Raw genomic sequence first — 18,870 nt, forward strand, 5'->3', positions numbered from 1 at the left:
CGGCCCTCGCCTGGAGCCGCCCCGGCCGCGCCCGCCTGGCCCTCGGCGCCGGCCCCCGGGACGGCCGGTCTGCTCGGCTGCCTGCGAACGCCGGTCCCGCTCGGCCACGCACTCCAGCCCTGCCGCCCTGCCGCCCTGAGCCCGCGTCGCCGCCGCTACCGCCGCCGCCAACCGCAGCCGCTGCGACCAAGCGACAGCGCCGCACAACCTAACCCGCGCGGGCCCAGAGCCGACGGGCGTGCGGCACGACCAATGGGAGGGGGCGGCGGCCCGCGCGCCCTCAGAAAGGGCGGGACTAGCGGTCGAGGTGGGCGGGGTGGGGCGGGGCGAAGCGGACGCGCCCGCGGGTTTGGTTGCGCCAACGTGGGAAGGGGGACGCTCAGCTGGGAGCCAGGCGGGGCCGCCCGGGATTGTGGGAATGTGGCGGACTCAGCCGGCACGCTCGGTTGCGCTCGGCTCAGCTTGGCCAGCCAGGTCGGCCCCGCTCCGCTAGAGAGCAGGAGGCACGGACCCCGCCAATGCGGTCTGGGCGCTGGGGACCCCAACCCCACAGGAAACATTGGGGTCGAACCTTAACGGTCTCCCGGGAAGCGTCCTGGCATTGCCTAACCAGAAAGAACCTTCCACTCATCCTTTCTTGGAACAAACATTAATGAAACGCCTCCTGTATACTGGGCCCAGGCATATAACAGTTCCTGCTATATGCCACCTATGCAGCAAGCTTTAATGGAATGCCTACTGTAATGCCTTAATGCAGTACCTGCTATATACCAGGTATGGGCCAGACTTGAGTGCAGCACCTGCTATCTAGGCATGAAGCAAGCATTAATGTAATGCCTGTTATATACCAGAGGGCAAAGACATTATGGAGTGCCTACGGTAAACCAGGCATTAGTGAAGTGCCTGATATATTCCAGGCAGCAAACAAGCATTAATGAAGTGCCTACTGTATACCGAGCACTGCTCTAAGGCCCTTAAACCAACCCTAATACCCTTTTGATATTCTTGAGATGCAACCAGACCCCTTTATTTACATATAGAGCTCCGGGCTGCTTTCACCCTGCACCAGCAGACTTGAGTAGTTGCAACAGTACTAAAGTATTTACTATCTGGCCTCTTACAGAAAGAGACCGAGAGTGAGGCCCAAACACACTGGAGTTACTCAATCAATAACTTCTGAATAATGGAAAACGCAAACTGTGCAAGATGATGAATGTTCACTATTTTAAGGCACCATGTTTAGGTGTGATTTGTTCCACAGAAATCGATAACTAATACATGCACCCAAGAGAAATAAAAGCACATATCCACACAAGACCTGTAAATGTTCATAGCAGCTTTATGGATAACATCCTCAAACTGGGAATGTTAAGTGTTCCTGGTACTGGAAACCCACTTCGCAGACAAGGAAACTGAGGTGCCATTACCCATGGTTCCCTGACAATGGCACCTCTCCTAGCCCTGACCTGGCTGGAGCCCCCATCGCCACTCCCCACCTGGCCTTGCCCAGATCCCATCACACACCTTCCCAGCTGCACCTTGACACAATTGTACTCTCCGGTCTTGAGATAAGGGGTAAGAGGAGGGTCAAAGTCTCCATTTATTATTTGATTGGGAGGGTGGAAAGGTTAGCTCCCTGAAAGTCTCATCTTGGGGGCTTCCCACCTCAGTCAGGTTCCTCCCACAAACAGACAGAAGCTCCACTTGGACAAAGAACCTACCACCAGAGAAACAAGAAAAATGTTGTCCGGAAGAGATGAGACAGCTCTTCCTATGCCACCCCCACCCCACTTACCACCCTGTTGGATTCCCACCTCAGCCCTCTCACAAACCAAAATAACCCCTTTTCTTTATCTCTTTACTCAGTTATCCCACCCTCCATAATATAGCGGATCTACGTCTGTCTTGATCACTGCTATATCTAGAATCCAGCCAGGTACACAACAGGTGCTCAATAAATATTGAAGGAAAGAATGGGTGAGTTGTTTGTTGTTTGCAAACATGGTTTGCCATCCATATTCACCACCAGACTGTGCCCTCCAGTTGGGCAGTGATCATGTGTGCCTTGGTTACCATGGGGCCCCCCATGTCCAGCACAAAGCCTTGGGCCTCTCCTCTCCTCCAGCAACTGTGTGCCAGGTGCTAGACTGAATAGTGACAAGTGGAATCGGTCACCCACGTGTGTGAGTTCCATGTGTCCAGGGAACTTCCTCTATCTTGTTCTCTGTGGCTTCCCCAGGGCCTGAAACACCACCTGGCATACAGTAGGTGCTCGATAAAAGTTTGTGAAATCAATAAAGGAAAACAGCTCTCCTGGGTGCTTCTTTTCCTTGGGAATCTTATCTAATAAAGCAGGAATATGCTAATTGACCCTCACACCATCACAAATATGGTGGTGTCCACAGCCAATAAGGAGGGAGTATGCTAATTGACTGTCACGCCCTCAAAGATGGCAGTGCCCACAGCCACAAGATGGCGGCACCCAGTCCCCTCAGCCCCGCTGATTGAATTTAGTGTCACACTTTTAACAAATAGAATATGGCAGATGTGACTTCAGAGATTTGGTTATGAAATGTCTTTGGCTTACATCTTGGGCTCCTTCTTGCTTGCTCTTATAGCAGTCTTTACAGAAGTCTAGAGTCTAGACTCTAGACCAGTGGTCGGCAAACTCATTAGTCAACAGAGCCCAATATCAACAGTACAATGATTGAAATTTCTTTTGAGAGCCAAATTTTTTAAACTTAAACTTCTTCCAACGCCACTTCTTCAAAATAGACTCACCCAGGCCATGGTATTTTGTGGAAGAGCCACACTCAAGGGGCCAAAGAGCCGCATGTGGCTCACGAGCCACAGTTTGCCAACCACGGGTCTAGACTATCCTCCTGGAGAGCCATATGTAGTAGAACTGAGACCTTCTGCCAATAGCCATGTGAGGAGCCACAATAGCTCCTCCCTCCGGCCCTGGAGGAGCCTTCAGATGAGGCAGCTCTGGCCAACAGCTTGATTGCAGCCTCATGAGAGACCCCAATCCAGAACCATCCAGCTAAGTCGCTCCCAGATTCCTGATCCTGAGAAACTGTGTCAGATAATGAACGTTGACTGTTTTAAGGCACCATGTTTAGACATGATTTGTTACACGGAAATGGATAACTAACACATGAATCCAAGCTGAGTAGTTCACAAGACCTGTAAACTAATGTTCATAGCAGCTTTATCGATAACATCCCCAAACTGAGAACAACCAAAGTAAATGTCCACCAACAGATGAGGGGAATAAACAAACTGCGGTCAACGCAGACACTGGAATATTTAATCCTCACCTGAGGATATTTTGTCCATTGATTTTCAGACAGAGTGGAAGAGGGTGGCGAAGCGAAAGAGAAACGTCAACGTGAGACACATCAATTGGTTGCCTCTCGCACATGGCCCAACCAGGCCTATTGGGCTGGGGATCGAATCCACAACTGAGTTATATGCCCTGGATCAGGGGGAATTGAACTCCAGACCCGTCGGTCTTCTGGTCGATGCTCTAACCACTCAGCAAAACTGGCCAGGGCCAAGTGGTGGTACTTTCATTTTATTTTTTTACGTGATTCAATTTATTATTATTATTTATTGAAATCATAATACATCAAATTTATGGTTCCCTAACATACCTGTCCATAACTATAAGGAGGTGGTACTTGTAAAGACACTGAAATGGGGGCAGGTAGTGTTGGGACTGGAGTTAAGGGCAGGAAAACAAATCAGATGGGAGAAGAGTTAGGGGTTCATTTATTCCTCCAAGTATTGATTTATTAAATGTCATCTGTGCTACCCCCTCCTGGCAGCAGCTCTGCCTTGGGCATTGGGGGAGGCAGGGAGGGGAGCAGCTGGGAGCATGCCAGCATGAGGTGTCTTGTCATTCTCACCCATTCACTACGTGCCTTCTATGAGCCAGGAGCTGGGCAGGCACTGGGAAGGCCCCCAGTGAGTAAGACGGGGAAACCGAGGCCCAAGGCAGGTGGTGAGCTAGCCCCGGGGCCCAGCCACTTGCTAAATGCTGACTCTGCCTTCCCCACCCACAGGCGCAGAGAGACAAAGTCCACCCACAGCCGCCACACCCTGATGTCTGGGAGGCCTGCCTCCTGGCTCCCTGGGCCTCTTCCCCGCTTCCCCAGGACATTGGACTCCATGCCTTGAGGAGTTTGATTTTATGAGGGGCTCCAGGAGCCAGGGGACAACACCATTTCCTGGCACAGAGCTGAGAGCAAAGGTGAATAGGACCCAGGGCTGGAGGCAGACGGGACAGAGGGGCACCTGGGGTCAAAGTGCCAGCCCTGGAGTCAGGTGGAGGATTCCGCAGCACTCAAGTCCCTACCCTCCTCCATGCCTCATGTCTGAAAGGGAGAGCTCACCGCCTTCCCCAGCAAAGGAAATCGGTGAGCCCAGCCGATGTGGCTCAGTGGTTGAGCATTGACCTATGAACCAGGAGGTCACCGTTCGATTCCCGGTCAGGGCACATGCCCAGGTTGCAGGCTCGATCCCCAGTGTGGGGCATGCAGGAGGCAGCCGATCAATGATTCTCTCTCATCATTGATGTTTCTATCTCTCTCTCCCACTCCCTTCCTCTCTGAAATCAATAAAAACATATTTAAAAAAAAAAGAAAATTGGTGATATCTCGTGGACATAGTATTAGAGGAACCGGAAAGGGGGCTCACACCCTGATCCTGCCTTGTGCCCCCAGCACTGTCCCCAATCTGCAATCAGAGAGAATATTCATGTGTTTCCTTTTATTTCTAGTTTCTCAAAGACGGTATAATCCAAGAAGACTGCGGGGGTCTGGGTCTGTCTGAGTCACGGTTTTGTTCTCGGTATCCGACCTGGGCCTGGTCTGTAGTAGGCACTCACGAATGTTTGTTGCACATCTCCATAAACATTAGCTTTTACTCTTTACCAAAAAAGACATGCAGATGGCCAAGAAGCACTTAGGAAAAAGCGAATTAAAAGCACAGTGAGATACAGTTGGACCAGAATGAAAAAGTCTGACTATACTAAGTGCTGGCAAAAATAGGGGGCAACTGGAACCCTTATCCCCAGCTGGTGGGAATGCAAAATGGTGCAGCCACTGTGGAAAGCCATGTGGCAGGTTTTCAAAAGGTTAAACACATACCTACCGTTGGATCTAGCCATTTCATTCCTAGGCATTTACCCAACAGAAATTAAAATATACATCCACACAAAGACTTGCACACAGATGAACAGGGCAGTCTCATTTTGAGCAGCTAGTAGACTATCTGGTTCTCATACCTCACACACTTGCCCCTCCAGCCCAGCTGTGTGACTTTCGGGAAGTGGCTATCCCTCTCTGAGCCCCTGTGTCTGCAACTGTTAAAATGGGGTCATGATAAAAATTTCCAAGTATCAATAAACACATGAAAAGGTTCTCTGCACATAGGAGATACCCGGGAAAATGCAAATCAGAACCACAGTGAGATAACCTTCAACAGCCACTAGGATGGCTAGAATAAAAAGGATAGAGAAGCAGCCACTAGCCGGACCTGTAACGCCATTGCCCTACCTCGGCACCTCCCTCCATGGCAGCTCCCGAGACCCGACCCAACCACATATTTAGATCAACAACCTCAGTGAGAAGATCAAGAAGGATGAGCTGAAGAAGTCACCCTGCGTTCCATGCAGGGTTTCCCCTTCTATGACAAGCCCGTGCGTATCCCGTATGCCAAGACGGACGCGGACATCATTGCCAAGATGAGGGGCACTTTCGTGGAGCGTGGCCGTCAGCAGGAGAAGAGGAAGCCCAAGAGCCAGGAGACCCCAGCTGCCAAGAAGGCCGTGCAGGGCGGGGCAGCCGCCCCTGCCGTGGGGGCCGTCCCGGGGCCTGTCCCGGGCATGCCGCCGATGACTCAGGCGCCCCGCAGCATGCCCCACATGCCAGGCCAGCCTCTCTACATGCCGCCCCCTGGCATGATCCCACCTCCAGGCCTCGCACCTGGCCAGGTACCACCGGGGGCCATGCCCCCACAGCAGCTTATGCTAGGGTAGATGCCACCTACTCAGCCTCTTTCAGAAAACCCACCAAATCACATCTGGTTCCTCACCAACCTGCCAGAGGAGGCCAATGAGCTCATGCTGTCCATGCTTTTCAATCAGTTCCCTGGCTTCAGGGAGACCCGGCTGGTCCCAGGGCCGCACGACACCGCCTTTGTGCAGCTTGACAATGAGGTTCAGGCAGGGGCTGCTCGGATGCCCTACAGGGCTTTAAGATAGCCCAGAACAACGCCATGAAGATCTCCCTTGCCAAGAAGTAGCACCTTTTCCCCATGCTTGCCCCTACCTCCTGCTTGGGGGCCTTCCCTCTTCCCCTTGCCTCGGCCCCCTGAAGGTAAGTCCCCCTCGGGGGCCTTCTGGGAGCCACGTGTGTGAATGAGTGGTCACACAGCATCGTACCCAGAGTCTGTCCCCAGACATTGCACCTGGTGCTGTTAGGCTGGAATTAAAGTGTTTTTTATGTTTGATTTTCTACAAAAAAAGATAGATAGCCTGACCAGTGTGGCTCAGTGGTTGAACATCCACCCATGAACCAGGTCATGGTTCTATTCCCAGTCAGGGCCCTTGCCCAGATTGTGGGCTTGACCCCCGGTAGGGGGTGTGCAGGAGGCGGACAATCAATGATTCACTCTCATCATTGATGTTTCTCTCTCTCCCTCTTCTTTCCCCTCTCTGAAACCAATCCTACCTAATAATAGACAAATATGCAAATTGACCACACCTTCGCTACGCCCAAGCCATGCCCACCAGCCAAGTCACGCCCACCAACCAATCAGGATGAGTATGCAAATTACACCAACAAAGATGGTGGCTAATTTGTATATCAAGACAGCTTAGAAAGAAGCCAAGAGATGCTGAAGGGAGCAAAGCTGTGGAGAAGCAAGCAAGCCGGGGGGGGGAGGAGAAAGGAGGTGGGGGCCGGGGGAGAAGGAAGGAGAGCGGGGCGGGCTGGAGGAGAAGGCGGGCCGGGGGACAAGGGAGGAGCGGAGGCGGGGCCGGGGGAGAAGGAAGGAGAGCGGGGTGGGCTGGCGGAGAAGGCGGGCCGGGGGACAAGGGAGGAGAGCAGGCGGGGCGGGGTAGAGTGCAGCAGGAAACCCTATTGCAGGATTTTTCCTGCAACAGGAACGCTAGTAAAATAAATAAATAAGACCATTAAGAAAAGGCAGATAATAACAAGTGTTGGCAAGGACAGGCAGAAAACAGGTGTTCAAACAAAAATCGTGCACATGAATGTTCACAGCAACGTCATTCATCACAGCCAAAACGCGGGAACAACCCTAGCGCCCATGGGTGGCTGAACAGACACAATGTGTCCGTCCCCATGAAACCCAGAACACACTGGGCTGTCAGACAGCCGTGAGAAGTAGGGAGCACTGACATACACGCCATCATGGGCGAACTTGGACAACATGACGCTCAGTGAGAGAAGCCAGAAGCAAAGCCACACAGTGTGTGATTCCAGTTACAGGAGATGTCCAGAACAGGCACATCCACGGAGGCAGGAAGTGGGTTCGTGGTTGCCAGGAGTTTGGGGAGGGGATGGTGAGTGACTGCTAACCGGGACAGGATTTCTTTTTGGGGTGATGGAATATGCTGTAATTAGTGGCATTGGCAACACAGCATCTTAGATATATTAAAAACCACTGAATTGTACACTTTAAAATAAATTTTTAAATTTGTGTAAATTTGATATCTGAACTATACTTCAAAAAATAAGTGATAAAAAAATTCCCATAAGCTTGGCACACATAAGTGCTCAATAAATGCTCTGGTTTATCATTATAATGAGCTGAATGGACATAATAGAGCCAGGGTTTTTTTTTGTGTGTTTTTTTTAATACATTTTTATTGATTTCAGAGAGGAAGGGAGAGGGAGAGAGAGATAGAAACATCAATGATGAGAGAGTCATTGATCGGCTGCCTTCTGCATGCCCCACACTGGGGATCGAGCCTGCAACCCGGGCATATGCCCTTGACCGGAATCAAACCTGGGACCCTTCAGTCCACAGGCCGGTGCTCTAACTACTGAGCCAAACCAGCCAGGGCAAGCCGGTTTTTTATTCAACAAAAATTTATCAAGCACCTGCTTGTGTGTCAGGCACGGTTCTAGGCGCTGGGGACACAGCAATGAGAAATCAGACAAAAATGTCTGCCTTCATGGAGCTGGCATTCTAAGTGGGGGCAGACAGATAACAAACAAATAAAAATAGTTTAAATATATAAAATATTAGATAGGAGTAATGCTAAAGAGAAGGAAATAAAGCAGAGTAGGGAGCTTGGGAAGGGGTGGAATTTTAGATACAGGAATTAGAAAGGGACTCTGAGGAAGTGAGCAAGGCATTTGGTATATCTACAAGAAGAGCAATCCAGGCAGAGGACACAGCCCATGCAAATGTCCTGGGGCAGGACAGAGCCTGGTGTGTTGGAGGAATTCGTATAGCTGGAGCAGAGTGAGCCAGGGGGAGGAAGGGAGGAAGTGATGGCAGGGAGGGGAGGAGTGCAGATGGTGCAGGAACTTATGGGGGGAGGGGGCGAGGACCGGGAGGCCTGGGGCTTTTTCCCTAAGGGAAATGAGAGCCATGGAGAGCTCGCAGGCGCCCTCTGATGGCTGCCGCTGGGAGGACAGGCTGTGGTGGTAGGGCGAGGGTGGGAGCTAAAGGACTAGGGCGGAGAGGATTGTACTGGCCCAGACAGTAGACGATGGGTGGAGGCTGCGGGAATGGTGAGAAGTGGGCTGGTCAGTAATAGCCCAGACTCTGCACCCACAATTTCTGGGTTCAAATCCCAGCTGCATGATGTTGAGCTGTAACCCTGAGGCAGTGATTCAACCTTTCTCCATTTCATTTTTTGTAAAACAAAGACACTGTGTAACAGGTACCTACCTCAGAGGGTTTAATTTAAGCAAAATGCTTAAAACAAGACCTTGTACACAGGAAACACGTCCAGGAGTGTTGTTTCTTGTTATAATAATAATGATGATGATTGTCATTTATTATTCCACTAATTAATGGTGCTTCTTACCTGAGTGTGATTATGCCCTACAAAAGACAGTGATATTGGTCACATTTCTGGTTGTCACTACCATGGGTTCTTCTGGAGTTGAGTGGGTGGAGTCCTGGGATGCTGCTCAACACCCCCACAGTGCCCAGGATATCCCCCTACAGAGAGTGACCCGGCCCCCATGTCCCAGTGAAGAGGGGGGACCCTGGACTAGAATATCTGGGGGCTGCGCGGTGTCCGGCACAGTGCCTGACTCTCAGCGGGTGCTTTTCAGGGACGTGCAAGCTGAGGGATGCGGTACCCTTAGCTCAGCTTGTGCCTAAGTCTCTGGATCCTGGGACATACTGCCCCCGTGTGGACGGTCATGGAACCGCGCCCGTGGGCGGGGGAGACCGGGCTCCCTGCACCGCCTGACCGCGGGGAGGCTCTCCACGCGGCGCTGCCCGCCAGCACTTTCTACCAAGATGGCACTCTTCTAGTTTGGGGTTGTCGACAAGCCAGCCGCTGTGGCCATTGAGCCCTTGAGACGTGTGTGCCAGGGCAACTAAGGAACTCAATTTTTTTTTCATTTGAATTAATTTACATTTAAATGCAAATAGCCATGTGTGCTCCTCTCGGACCAGGCTGGACAGCCCAGTGGGTAGAGAAAGCAGCCACTCATCCTCGGGCAGCGGGGGTCCTGGGGGGGGGGTGTCTCTGGGTTGGTGGGCATGCTTGGTTTTATGAGCCCCGGGATCAAGCCCACAACCCAAACACGTGCCCCAGGAAATCTAACCGGCAACCCCTGGGGGCACAGAGCACCGCCCAACCAACTGAGTCACACCGGCCAGGGCCTTAGGACCATTTTAAAAAATTAATATATATCAAGTGCTTACTGGCTTCAGACCCTGTGCTGAGCTCTTTACTGCCATCCACTCAAGTCTTTGACTCAAGCACTTTACACAAGTAGGTACCAACATTATGCCCATTTTATAGAAGAAGAAACTGAGGGTCAGAGAGGACTTCTGCCCAACTAGTCTTACTCAGTGCTAAGCCCCAGCTAAGGGACTGTCATGCCTAATTTTTTTCCACCCTCACAACTTTCTGCAACTCTTAGGACTCCTCTTTTGCAGATGAGGAAACTGAGGCTCAGACACTGAATGTACCTTGCTCACATCCCTCAGAAAGTAGAATGCCAGAGTAAGAATTTGAACTCACATCTCTCTATTAACAATGAACCTGGAGGGGGGTCAATGGCGGAAAAAGGGGGGGGGGAGGGATATCTGTAATACTTTCAACAATAAAGACAAATTAAAAAACAATGAACCTAAACTGCCTCCCTGGAGTGGTTTGTTGGGGGGTGGGGGGTGGGGGGTCCAGGGAAGGTTTGGGAAATGCATGGGGAACTGAGAACTAGCCAGTCTTGAGTCTGAGTCTCAGGCCTGTGTGATCCTGGGGGTGTGTCTTGCCCTCTCTGGGCCTCTAGGTCTCCTTGGCTACAGCAGCTTCCTCCTGGGGCTATTCTGGGGATTAAATTACATAACTCCTTGTCTCAGTCTGCTCAGGCTGCCATAACTAAATGCCACAGATTGGGTGGTTTAAACAACCAAAATTTGTTTTCTCGCAGTTCTGGAAACTGGAATTCTAAGACCAAGGTGCCTGCAGGGTTAGAACCTTGAATATGTGAGGGCCCTCTTTCTGGCCTGCAGATGGTTGCTTCTCGCTCTGTCTTCACGTAGTGGAGAGAGAGCTCTGGCCTCCTTCTCGCTTTAAAAATTTTTTTTTGTTTTTTTTTTATTGATTTCAGAGAGGAAGGGAGAGGGAGAGAGATAGAAACATCAATGACAAGAGAGGATCATTGATCAGCTACCTCCTGCAAGCCCCACACTGAGCAATCTGAGCATAGGCCCTGCCCGGGAATCTAACCGTGACCTCCTGGTTCATAGGTCGATGCTCAACCACTGAGCCACGCCCGGCCAGGCTGCTTCTCTTCTTATAAGGACACTAATCCCACCAGAGACTCACAGACACATGTATAGAGCCACACAGCCCACCAGTTGCAAAGCTGCTGCAGGCACTAGGCCCTTGGGTGTCTCAGGAGAGCCGGGGAGTGGGGGGGCCTCTGGAGGGCAGGCCAGGTAGGCAGCCACACCTCCCTGCTCCTTACAATTCCCAAATGTCCTCGGGTGTCCCCAGAGACACGCCCACGGAAGGTGTTCTCCTAATCACCAAGCTTAATGACTGCGCAGCATCCGGGAAATGCTGAGAATACCTTTTAAAGGCCTTTAAACACTCCAACAGCAGATCCTGGCCCTGCCAATGCCAGGTTCCCCAGGGCACAGCTGAAAGCTCCCAAGAGAAGAAGAAACACAAAAATAAAACACATTCATTGTCGAGCAGGGCCCTGAGTGGCGGTGACGGGGCTCAGAGACGTGGGTGCCCAGCCCCTTCCAGGCGGGGGAGCCTCCAGCCAGGCCATAGTCTCTCTGAGCCTCTACTGAGCCCGTTTGTAAAATGGGTCACTAGCAAATGAATGAACGTGTGAGGAAGGTTTAGAACAGCTCCCAGCACATGGGAGACCCCTGCCACCAGCGTCACCATTATTGCCGTGTGCTCGCTTTTCTTGCCTGGGTTTTATGAGTCGTAGACCAAACATGCGAGGACTGTGGGAACCAGGAGCTGCTCTCCCCACTGCAGGGCTGGACGCGGGAGAGACCAGTGAGGGGGTTACCTGAGGTTGAAGGTTGAAGGAGGCTAATAACTAGTGCTGGCGAGGACTTGGAAAAATTGGGACCCTCGGGCATTGCTGGTGGGAATGAAACACGATGCAGCCGCTGTGGAAAACAACCTGGCAGTTCCTCAGAAGGTGAAACAAAGTTCCCGTCTGACCTAGCAATTCCACTCCTAGGTATCCACCCAAGAGAGAAAAAAACGTATGTTCACATGAAAACTGGTACATAAGTAAGGTGGAAACAACCCAAATATCCATCAGCTTATGCATGGATAAATAAAATGTGATGTGGAGGACATCCTATCTAATAAAGAGGGAATATGCTAATTGACCCTCACGCTGTTGCAAAGATGGCGGCACCCACAGCCAATAAGGAGGGAATATGCTAATTGACTGCCCCGACCTCAAAGATGGCGGTGCCCACAGCCACAAGATGGCAGCACCCAGTCCCCTCAGTCCCCTCAGCTGCCCAGGGCAGCCCGAGGCTCAGGTAACCAGGGCTGGCCAAAGCTTGCGCTGCCAGCAGTGGCAGCACCAGAGGTGTGATGGGGCGTCAGCTTCCCCTGATTGCTGGGTCCCCTCCCGCCCCTGAGGGCTCCCGGACTGTGAGAGGGGGCAGGCTGGGCTGAAGGACCCCACCTCCAGTGCATGAATTTTAATGCACCGGGCCTCGTGTGTGTGTGTGTGTGTGTGTGTGTGTGTGTGTGTGTGTGTGTGTAATGCAGCCATTAAAAGGAGTGAAGCACTGACACAATGTGGATGAACCTTGAATATGTGACACTCAGTGAGAGAAGCCAGACACAAAAAGCAATATGGTGTGTGATTCCATTTATGTGAAATGTCTAGAACAGGCACATCTAGACAGAAAGTGGGTTCATGGTTGCCAGGGGTTTGGGGAGAGGGACAGGGAGTGACTGTTATGACTGTTAATGGGGATAGGGCTTCTTTTTGGAGTGTTGAGTGAATGAAGTAAGCCAGTCACAAAAGGACAAATACTGTGTGAATTCCGCTCATAGGAGGCCCCTGGAGGAGTCAAATCCACAGAGACAGAAAGTAGATGGTGGGAGCCAGGCGCTAGAGGAAGCGGTTGGGGGGGTCAGTGTTTAATGGGGACAGAGTCTGGGAAGATGCAAAAGTTCTGGAGACAGAGAGTGGGGATGATTGTCCAGCAATGTGAATGTACTTCGTGTCACTGAACTGTGCACTCAGAAGTGGTTAAGATGGTCAATTGCGTTTATCTATTCATCCATCGATGGACTCTGGTTTCCACGTTTGGCTGTTGTGAATAATGCTGCTACCAACATTGGTATACAAATATCTGTTTGAATTCCTGCTTTTAAGTCTTTGTGGCGTACACCTAGGAGTGGAATTGCTGGGTCATGTGGTAATTCTATGTTCAACTTTTTGGAGAACAGCCATTCCATTTCCCAGAGCAGCTGCCCTATTTTTCATTCCCACCAGTTGTGCACAAGGGCTCCAATTTCTCCACAAAATCTGTCCTAGCTGCTTTGACTCAGTGGTTGGAGCATTGGCCCGCTGACCCAAGTGTCTTGGGTTCAATTCAAGTCAAGAGCAGGTACCTCTATTGCAGGCTCGATCCCTGGCCCCGACGGGGGCGGGGGCTGTGGAAGGCAACCAGTCAATGTGTCTCTTTCACATCAATGTTTCTCTCTGTCTCGCCCCCTCCCTTCCACTCTCTCTAAAAATCAATGGAAAAAATATTCTCAGGTGAGGATTAATAAACAAACAAAAAGTTACTTTTCATTTTTTATTATAACCACCCTCATGCATGTGAAGTGGCATCTCACTGTGACTCATGCATCTCCCTAATAATTAGTGATGTTGAGCATCTTGGCCAAATGCATGTCTTTTTTGGAGAACGTCTGTTCAAGTCCTTTGCCCAGTCTTTTATATATGTAATATATATATTTTATTATTGATTTTTAGAGAGAAAAAGGGAGAGGGAGAGAGAGATAGAAACATCAATGATGAGAGAGAATCATTGATCAGCTGCCTCCTGCACACCCCACCCTGGGGATCAAGCCTGCAACCTGGGCATGTGCCCTGACTGGGAATGGACCATGACCTCCTGGTTCAAAGGTCGATACTCAACCACTGAGCTGTGCTGGCCAGGCCTTTGCCCAGTGTTGAGTTGGGTGGTTTGTTTGCTGCTGTTGAGGTGTAGGAGTCCTTTCTATTTCTTTATATTCAGAATGGAAGATAATGGATTATGCTCAGATACAGGATTTGCAACTATTTTCTCTCATTCTGAGATGTCATTTCATTCTCATAATGGTGTCCTTCGATGCACACATGTTCTTAATTTTGATGAAGTCCAGTGTATCTATGTTGCCCCTCCTTGACATTTTTGTGGGCGTTTCACAGGGTTCTTGCACTCGGCTCATCCAAAACGGAACTAGCGAGCCACCCCAGACACCGTCTCCCGGGCCAGCTCACTCCCACGATGGCTCTGCCCTCCAGCTCGCTGTCCATGCTGAACACCGCCCTGCTGGATCTCGCTTGTATCTTGTATGGGGTCCTTTCCCTCCCTGCCCATCCCTACCCTTGTCCAGCCTACACCCCATCTCCACCTGCCCCACTTCCTCTCTGCTCTCTGAGGTTTTTCCTACCAGGGCTATGGTAGCCACTGGGCACAATGCCCAGGCCCCATGGTACTTTTAGGAGCCTGTAACATGTTTTTAATTTCCTTTAAAATTGGAAGTCCTGGCCAGGTGGCTCAGTTGGTTGGAACATCGTCCCGTACACCAAAAGGTTGCGGGTTCGGTCAGGGTGCGTACAGAAGGCAACCGACCAAGGTTTTTCTCTGACATCAGTGTTTCTCTATCTCTCTTTCTCCCTCTCCCTTCCTCTCTCTAAAATCAATAAAAGCGTATCCTTGGGTGAGGATTTTAAAAAATCGGAAGAAAACAATGACTATAACAATCACAAATAGATTGTCATACATCCAGCCCAGCTGGTATCTGTCTGTGTACCAACACCATGGCAAAACGTCTTAGTCATTCTTGCAGAGGAAGGGACCCATGGAAGGCATAAGGCCACCCTGCCCCCTGCTCGCTTTGGATACTCACAAACCTTCCGGGTGAATGCAGAATCCAAGGCCCTGGGGGTCTGCCCCCCTCACTCCCCATCTTCTCTCCCTCTGGCCCACTCCCCTCAGCCTCCTCGTGCTCCCCTGTCCCAGCAGCTTTGCCCCCTCCTCAGGGCCTTGGGACCTGCAGTTTCCTCCCACTGAATTAGCTGTTGCCTAGGTAGCCCCACATCATTTATTTTAGGGGACGCCCTCCAGTAGGGACCCCCCAGCCTCCGACCCTCTAGGCAAGGTCAGGTTCCTTGTTACATACACTCCTGCAAGGGAACGCCTCACTCTCTTCTCCCAATTTGTCACTTGGCTCTTACTAAGGCATCAAGGTCCCTCCTTCTTCTCAACAGGGCCGGGTCACTCTGTTGGGGACCGTCCTGGGCAGCATCCCTGGCCCCCACCCACTGGATGCCAGGAGCACTTCCTCACTGTGACAACAGATGTCCCCAGATATTGCAAAATGCCTCCTGGGGACAGAATCCCCCCTGGTTGGGAGCCACATTAGAGGGGCAGTCAGGTACATGCCTGCCTCCCCAGCTACGCGTGCACCGAGTGGACGGGGGAGCCTGTCCTCCTCATTCCTTCCTGAGGCTTCAAGGCACTACTCAGGGGTAAAACCTTCTATGCCCCTGAGCCGAGGGATAGAAGGTTTTGCTGGGAGTGGGAATGGGGGAAGGCAAGGAGAGAGGCCAGTGGGTCCGGGGGGTGCCCAAACTGAGGTTCGGGAGAGGGGCAGGCTGGGCTGGGCCCACTGCTCCAAGGAGCTTTTTTGGGGGGTGGGGGGGAGGCTAGGGGAGTAGAAAGAATAGAACACAGCAGGGGAGGGAAAGGCAGAGTGGAACGCTACAACCAAGAAGGGGGCAGCTTGATTATGTAATAAATTGGGGGAGAATCAGGGCTTTCGAAGATCTTCCTGTCTGGGTGGCTGCCATTCCCCAACCCTCAGACCCCACTCATCCCCAGCCCCTTGGGCCCACATGCTGGTCTTTCCTCCCCCGGGGGTTCTCAGGGCCACATCTGGGGCCAAATTGGAGCAGGGATCTGTCTCGTGTCACCAACCATCTGAGACTAGCCTGGCCGCCTGCTTACAAATGAGTGCTGGGCCCCACGGCCTCCCGGGCAGAGCCAGGCGCTGGCTGGCAAGTGATGGATGGGGCTGCTTGGCCATTAATCACAGGCAGGGGAAACAGGTGGCCACCATTCGGGCACGGGGACTCCCTGCTCGGTCTGGCGGAGCTGGGGCCTCAGCTGTCCAGCTCTGGGTTCAGTCCCTGGCCTGCCGTAACCTGGCTAGGTGACCTGGAACCATGTGATTTTACTGCTCTTGGTGCCCCCCAACCCCCAAACCCTAAGGGAGCTATTATTCATTCATTCCCTCAGTAAAAATTCATTGCACTTACTGTGTGCCAAGCACGACTCTAAGTGGAGACTGACAGCAGTGACCCGGGAGGACCAAATCTCTCCCCTTGCAGAGCTGATAGGCTTTCAAATCCTGACTCAGATCCCGTTCCTCCTCTGCCCACAGCTCTCCGGGGCTCCAACCTCCCTTGTGGTAAAAGCCCGGGCCCTGGCCTTGGCCCACGAGGCCCTGTTCAACTTGCCCCGATCCCCTCCCTACCCTCACTTTCTCCCTCTCTTCCCCTCGCTCACTCCGCTCCAGTCACGCAGGCCTCTTGGCTGTTCCTCCAACCACCAGGCCTTATCCTGCGTCAGGGCCTTTGCATGGCCGTGGCCTTGGCCTTGAAGGATCTCCCTCTAGACATCACCTCGCTTCCTCCAGGTCTCAGTTCCGATATCACTTCCTCGCACAGGCTGTAGTGGATCCCCGAAAACGTCCTGCCATCCATTCACTCACCCTTCTGTGTTTTTCTTAATAATAATACCTGTCTTTATATTTCCCTGTATGTGCTTATTATCCCCATCGGAGTGGCAGCTCTGCAAGGCAGGGGTTTGGTCTTTCCCACTCCCTGCACAGTGCTTGTCACACAGTAGGTGCTCAATGAATGTTGGTGCATAGGAACATGGTCTTTGTCGGGAGTGGGCTGCCCCGTCAAAGCAGAATGCAGCTGAGTCAGCTCAGGCTGCCGTAACCAAACACCACAGACCGGGCGGCTTCTAAACAATAAACATGTATTTCCCACAGACCCGGGGGCTGGGAAGTCCAAGATCAAGGTGCCAGCGGATTCTGTTTCCGGTGAGAACTCTCTGGCTTGCAGATGGCCGCCTCGCTGCTGTCCTCCCGCGGCCTTTCTACGGGTGAGTGTGACAGAGCGATCTCTCTTCCTCTTTCTATAAAGACACAGGTGCTATCAGAGGAGGGCCCCACCCTGACGACCTCACTTAAGCTTATCTCCTAAAAGCCTCATCTCCGGATACAACCACACTGGGGGTGAGGGCTTCCGCACCGAGATTTGGGAGGATAGAACTCAGTCCCAGGCACAGCTCTACCGAGATCTGCCCAGCCTCAGGCCCTCTCTGGAAGGGCAGTGACTTGGAGTCAAGGGTCTCAGTCCCTCGGTTCACACCCTGGCTCTGCCACCTCCCAGCTGTGTGACTGTGGCCAAGTCCCTTAACCTCTCTGTGCCTTCGTTCCCCCTTCATTCAAATGTGACCATGGCAGTGCCCAGGATTAAAATGCTTAAGGCAGCCGAAACTGGTTTGGCTCAGTGGGTAGAGCATCGGCCTGCGAACTGAAAGGTCCCAGGTTCAATTCCGGTCAAGGGCATGTACCTTGGTTGCGGGCACATCTCCAGTAGGGGGTGTGCAGGAGGCAGTTGATTGATGTTTCTCTCTCATCGATGTTTCTAGCTCTCTGTCCTCTCTTCCTCTCTGTAAAAAATCAATAAAATATATTTTAAAAAATAAATAAAATAATATACTGTAGAAAGCTTCATGTCTTAAAAATATTTTTAAAAATAATAATAAAATAAAATGCTTAAGGCAGAGCCTGGCCTGTAGTAAAGACACATACATGTGGGTGAGTTTATTATTATTCATAGTTTGGGCCACACTTCTGGGCTTTGCTATGTGCTGACAGGCCCTTTTATCTGAAAATTACTTTTTCGTAATTACTCTCCTTCAAAGGCAAAGCCCGGAGTCCCTCCCCGTGGCCCTGCCCTGACCCCACTGTGCTGGGAGTGTCTGTGATCAGCTCTGGAGTCTGTTAACGTGGAAGTGTTTGGTCACCGAGTGAGTGCCTTGATACTGGGAGGTGCCTGCGCAGGTGAGGGTCAGATGCAGGGGGCCTCCCAGGAGAACGGGTGTCTGGTCCCGTGGTGTGTGGGAGGTGTGTATTGGGAGTAGGGCCAGCTTCAAGGGCAGGAACTCATGCGCTCAGACAGGACCCTGTCCTCTCCAAGGAAGGACCCTGCCCTTGGTTCACTGCTCTGTTATCACCATCTCAGAATTCCTTGTCATTTTTGAACAAGTGGCCTTACATCTTCATTTTGCCCTGAGCCCCCAAAATAATATAGCCCGTCCCAATCCGGATTTTCTCATATGACTTGTGGGGTCTGTGTATTCCAGAACCCGACTGGAATATTGAAGAACTTTCCAAAAGCTGTTCCTTTTCTGTTACAGCACCAGGACTGGGGAGGCCCTGAATTTTTGTAACTTGTCTCTGGCCCCATCGGATCCCGCCATTATATAATAGGTTGGCATTTTGCTCATCATGCATTTTCTTGTTGTTGTTGGAAGGGAAGGAGGAGGGGGGGGAGAGAGAGAGAGAGAGAGGTGAGAGAGAGACGCATCCATTGGTTGCCTCCCAGGCATGCCCTGACCAGGGCCGGGGATCGAACCCCTGACCCTTCAGTGTGTGGGCTAATGCTCTAACCACTGTGAACACACTGGCCAGGCTGCTCATCATATATTTTTATGTATTTATTTTTATTAAATTTATTGGGATAACATTGGTTAATAAAATTATATAAACTTCAGGTATAGAACATTATAATCCTACATTTGTATATTCCAGTGGTCGGCAAACTCATTAGTCAACAGGGCCAAATATCA

The 18,870-nt window shown here is 51.5% G+C and overlaps 1 pseudogene across 1 annotated transcript; it reads left to right on the forward strand.

Moving 5' to 3' along the window:
* Nucleotides 1-5,577: 5,577 nt before the first annotated feature.
* LOC307100755 (U1 small nuclear ribonucleoprotein A-like) lies at nt 5,578-6,309 on the forward strand (annotated as a pseudogene). The gene has a single exon. The product of its transcript is annotated as a U1 small nuclear ribonucleoprotein A-like (transcript).
* The last annotated feature ends 12,561 nt before the right edge of the window (nt 6,310-18,870 follow it).

Source organism: Cnephaeus nilssonii (assembly GCF_951640355.1).
Source record: "Cnephaeus nilssonii genome assembly, chromosome: 5".
In the NCBI taxonomy this organism is placed as follows: domain Eukaryota; kingdom Metazoa; phylum Chordata; class Mammalia; order Chiroptera; family Vespertilionidae; genus Cnephaeus; species Cnephaeus nilssonii.